Source organism: Lactuca saligna, chromosome 1, assembly GCF_052625555.1.
Source record: "Lactuca saligna cultivar CGN05327 chromosome 1, ASM5262555v1, whole genome shotgun sequence".
In the NCBI taxonomy this organism is placed as follows: Eukaryota; Viridiplantae; Streptophyta; class Magnoliopsida; order Asterales; family Asteraceae; genus Lactuca; species Lactuca saligna.
Window position 1 is genome coordinate 31,422,849 of NC_136417.1, and position 6,000 is coordinate 31,428,848.

At 27.1% G+C, this 6,000-nt stretch overlaps 1 long non-coding RNA gene across 1 annotated transcript; it reads right to left on the bottom strand.

Moving 5' to 3' along the window:
- Positions 1-1,746: 1,746 nt before the first annotated feature.
- LOC144996953 (uncharacterized) lies at positions 1,747-2,825 on the bottom strand. The gene is made up of 3 exons (XR_013659683.1): positions 2,480-2,825; positions 2,210-2,373; positions 1,747-1,958 (listed from the first exon to the last, which is right to left on the bottom strand). It is a non-coding gene; the product is annotated as an uncharacterized LOC144996953 (long non-coding RNA).
- Positions 2,826-6,000: the final 3,175 nt, after the last annotated feature.

Below are 6,000 nucleotides of genomic sequence, written 5' to 3' on the forward strand. Positions count from 1 at the left end.
ATTATTATTATTATGCGATATACAGTTTAATGTTTGTGTTTATGTAGGCAAATGATGTAATTACCGGATGGAATGGGTTGAGTTAGAATTTGAAAAAATATGAAGATGGAAGATGATATATTTCTTGATTTTTTAGAACTTTCATCTACGAAATTTGCATATAGAGATTATGTTATTAGTTATTTATTGAACTATTTAGAATATTATAATTATGGATGATACAAATAAAAAAATCCAACTAACAATAATACTGTTTAAATATTTATTGAAAGTACTTTTGTAAACTAACCGAAAAAACTAAAGATTTTATCGAACCGTGTAACCAATCATCGAAAAAATCATAAAGACAAATTTGATAAGCCAAAAATAGATATGATTATAGGTTTCATTTATGTTGAATATTTTTGAACATATATTCCAAATCTCTTAACCAATATTCACCACTGGTACGTACATTAAGTCCCTACCGAATAGAATTTATAGTCTTTTTTAGTTATTATAATTCGAAGATTAAAATTTCACGAAGTTGTTATTAAAAATCTTAATAAGTTTTAGACAAAATTACATAATTGGTCATGTGGTTGCCCAAATTCTTGGTTTTCATATATATATATATATATATATATATATATATATATATATATATATATATATATATATATATATATATATATATATATATATATATATATATATATATATATGTTTAGATTCATTTAAAACCATTTTAATTTTGTGAGACCGTAAGACCAAATCTAAAAATAATTTTAAAATGCAAAATAAATGGAAAAATCCAAAACTTCTTTTTTTAAATATTATTTTCGGAACTTGAATTAACTAAAAAGAAATTAAAAAAAAATTCCGTTTTTTTTTTAAAATAAGTGAAATATTCTAATAGAATATTACACTGACATATTCTAAAAAATAATTTTAAAATGCAGAATAAATGGAAAAATCTAAAAATTCTTTTTTTGAATATTATTTTCGGAACTTGAATTAACTAAAAAAACTATTAAAAATTTTAAAAAAAATAAAAATCAATTCCATTTTTTTTTAAAATACATGAAATATTCTGATAGAATATTACACTGACATATTGTAAAAAATAATTTTAAAATGCAAAATAAATGGAAAAATCCAAAAATTCTTTTTTTAAATATTAGTTTCGGAACTTGAATTAACTAAAAAAATAAAAAAAATGCGTCTCACTGTCTCACAAAATTAAACCGTCTCGCATTAACCTAACACTATATATATATATATATATATATATATATATATATATATATATATATATATATATATATATATATATATATATATATATATATATATATATATATATATAAAAGATCCGTGGATAACTAAATTGAAAAAAAGTATTAGAAAACTTTTTATCTCCATGTAATTTGGACATCAAATTTAACAATATGAATATGTAAATCTGAACCATATTTTCGTTGGACTGAAAAAATTTTAATTTAATTTTTTTTTTAAATTCAGCAAAAATAAAACACATTTAAATTCAGGGCATTCATTTGCATAAGAATTAGAGAATATTTTCAATTGAACTTCAAATTCATTTTTTAAAATTGAACTTCAAATTTATCAGTCAAAGTGACATTTCAAAAATCAAAATAGTAACATTTCATCATTCGAATAACAACTAAGTTATACCTCATCAAAATCTCTAATTTAAAATAATAATATTTCATTTGTTGAATAACAACTAAATTTATGATCTCATTAAATTCTATTAAATTCTCCTAGGGAAGACCCATGCATTCAGGTGCTACGAATGAGATATTTTTAGACAACATATTTATAAAAAATCAACATATTTATAAAAAATCAACCTATAATTAACTATCTATAATTTTATCTACATCTATAATGTGATTCATAGCAGACGTTGAACTGCTAGCCATGTTCTTCCGACTGATGCGCTTCTTTCTGGGCTGTAAAATTTGTATCATACATGTTATTGAATGCTTAATAACACCGAAAGATGTTATGAAAAAACGAAGGGTTTGTTATTTGATGCTAGATATACTGATCAAAGGTTTCTTATACAAATTCCAAGTTTTCTCATGTAATGCAATCAAAGCAGGGAATTTTGCTATTTCAACTCTTGATTCCGCTATTCAACGTATAAAAAATTACCGCTTGCTAATGAACTGATAGTTAAGAAGATAACAGAAGAATTTACCTCGTCGTAATCCAAATCCAGATTTCAAATATATTCAACGTGTGGTAAAACAGGTCCTTCTACTTCATGTTTTGACACTTTACATCATTTAAACAAAATCTTTTCTCATTACTATGTAAGCCACTGATCATTGCATCTACGAAGCAGAATGTAAGAGGAATCATCTGCAATTACATGATCACATTGATTCAATTAAATAAGAATTAAACAGTTTTCACATCAGGGCAATGTAAGAAAGAAGAAGTTAATCACTGAGAAGAAAAACCATACCTTGAATTGGAGGCACCTGATGTCTCGCTCTCTCATGCATATAATTATGAACCCGTTCATAATGTTAAATCCAGGAATTACATTCCCATAGCATTAACACTTAACCCCTGTTTGGTATGTGGTACATAATCACATCAGGAAAGGAATTACATTCCCATTTTACCTTTTATTGCTACTTTAAATCAATTAAAATCATAACCAAATCGAGTAGAAGCAATCAAAATTTTGAAATCAAGTTTAATAGAAGAAATTCCTTGAGGTGTTCGTCATTTTTGGAGTTGAAGAGTTCAAGAACAATGTTAGGTTATATCAGTTGTAAGGTATGTAATCGTTTCTTTTCACATTGTCGTCATCATTTAATCACTTGCACAATTCCCTTTCTTCAACGAGTATGTGCATATTAAGTGTTCAATGAAATGTCTAAATGAAATGAATTCAAGGTAGCAGGGCCTGGTTTTCTTGTCTTATGTCTCCAAGTAATATGATTTGCCACTGAATATGATTATTTCTTAAATAAATCCATTCCGTAGGTGATTTTTATGTAAAAGAGTAAATTACACTAATGGCCCCTGTTGTTTTTTCATTGTGTGCTTTTTTCACTTGGAATGATTGTTGGTTTGGGCTGGAATCAAGTTAAAATAACTGTTTTATCCTTAATTACAACTATAATCCCTTATTTTTATATTATTTGTCATATTATTAAATAAAATACAAAGAACCTGGAAGGGGAAAGGGAAGGGTATGGGGTAGGGTGGGTGGGTGGTATGGGTCTTTGATTCTCTATTCTATTTAATAATATCACAAGTAACACAAAAAATAAATAAATAATTATCATTAACAGTAAATGATTATTTCAATTTATTCGGGATCAAAGCCAAAACAAATTCAAACCAAAGAACCATCTGATCTGATTAATAAAAAAGATTGATAAAAAGTAGTTAGCAACTAGAGGTGCATATTGGAATAAATTATAAAGACCATTCGTATAATTCACTTACTTAAAAAAGTTTCATATGTAGGGGAAATATGAAGAACAATAATCCACCGAATTGATTTATTTAAAAAAAAAAAAAATCATATTCAATAGAAATATGTAGGTAAATCATCAATGGAATACCCATGAAATAAATTTACATAATATGCAACAATAATATAATATAACAGAAACAACAGAAAGTAAATTGCTATTTACGATAATAGGTTACCTAGATCGATAAGATGTTATCAAAATAATTTATGTATTTGGTAAACAAATTGAATGAATAGTCTTCAGAAATCGGTAATGTTATCTAAACATGTGAATTAATCACCAAAATGGTAGTTGTATTGTAGCAATGAAAATACATTACCTAAATAGATAAAAGTTTCAAGTTAGTTATTGAATTAGGTTGATATCCAATGGAACTAAAAGATGTAATTAAAACAACCTAAAATTAGTAATCGTGTTATACATGACAAGTATTTTCCTTATGGTGCAGGAAATGATCGTTATTTCATTAATTCATCTAATTGTCCAGACCACTTTTATCTCTTTCTTCTCATTCAATTCTAAAACCAAGAATATTATCATATTTCTATCCCGCATGATCGACCACCATCAGATTGTATACATATATACTTCTTTTTTAACATCAATAGGTTTGATATTTCTTCTGAAGATAATTCAAAAAATATTCTTTTATTATGTTATTATTACAAGACCCATATTAAAAAAAACACAGGGTTCAAATTCTTTTCACCCATCCTTTAGATACGTATAAACATAAATTACTGTATAACTCCGTAAACATGATATACTCTACCTATCAACATCTAGAATCTAAACATATCTCTCTTCATTGTCTCCAACCAAACCCAAAAAATCAAGACCTCAGCCCTACAAACAAAATACAGGCGATGCCATAGAGATGGAGTGAGATTGGCGATAGCGTTTTACCATTTTCTTGGTGGAGATCTCAAGTTGTTTAATATCATCTATGTATATTTGCCTACTCCTGCACTCTTCGCTACAGAAACTTTGATCCCCTCTGCATATAGATTGATTTAAGATGATTATACACATGATTATTGGAATAAGTTAAAGGATGGTATTGAATATTGATTAGCGAAGTATTAAATGATTACCTGTACATATAAACGTCTTTATTAAAGGAAATACGTTTGTGGCAAAGAAAGCAAGATTTGATGAAACAAGAACCAGAAGAAGGAATTTGATTCCTTTGGAAAATGGGTTTGGAATGATTGAGTTGAGGGGTGTTAGTAGTAAGAATCTTCAACCCAACAGCTTTTGAGTCCATGGAAGCTATCTTGGTGGTCGCATGAGTTTCATCCACTTTGAATAATGAACCCATGGCCATGGAGATCATTCTATTTCAATTTTCTCTTCTGGTTTGTTTAGTTCAGAGGAGAGATATGAGTGGATCGATCGAGGATATTTAAAGAGATACACAACAGTGAGTTATTGGCTCAATTTAACCATTATAAAAATCATATCAAAAAAGGGAGAGCATGTTTACCATATGTTTCCTTTCTTTTTGTCGTTAAATGCATCTCACTTCCCTGCCTTAATTTCGTCAAACAGTGTTTTGGCAGTCTTTGACGTCTTTAACCTTGTTAGAGAAACCTTGTTACTTTTTCGGAAAGAAAGTATATGGAGTTGAGAATGCTTTTTGTTGATAATAATTTACGTTTTTATTTTTTGGTAATAGTTATATAAATTTAGTAATAGTTACATGGTAGTTAATTTCACAAAGAATCGTATAAGCGATTGTTGAATTACATTTTACTAGGAAAAACTTGTTAAAAAAGTGATAGTATTGTATTAATTTAGGATCCTTAAAAACCTCAATATAGTAATATTATTGGGTGTAAAACTTTGGGAATTTAATGATATTTGGAAAGGCTTTCGGATTGATGCATGTGTGTGTGGGGACTGTAGGTTTGGTTGACAAAAACTCGGAGTGGGCCTTTTTATATTCGTTTCCATGGACATATAATATGTTTACACAATCAAAACGTGCAAGTCGTGAGTGACATATAAATATATTTTTAAATCATCAGTTTATTAATAAAAAGAGTATGATATATGATTAAAATTGGAAAGTTAAGTTTACCATTATTCAACTACTTTGCATATAATAAACACAAGTGCCAACTCAACCATAGATAGATTCAACTCATTTATTTATATATATATATATATATATATATATATATATATATATATATATATATATATATATATATATATATATATATATATATATATATATGGTAAGGTTCAATAGACAATCATAATTAAAATCAAAGAACCAATCGTGAGCATCAGAATTCATAACGATCAACGGCCAAGAAAATAGATGTATACTTTTACATTGGACGGACACACACCGGATTATACCAAAAAACCCACCCTCTACAAAAGATCCATCACTTTTTTTCGTTTAAAATTTTTTTTAGGCCATGTCTTTTATCAAAAAAAAAAAAAAAAAAAAAACAAATATACCATTGTTCACGATTTT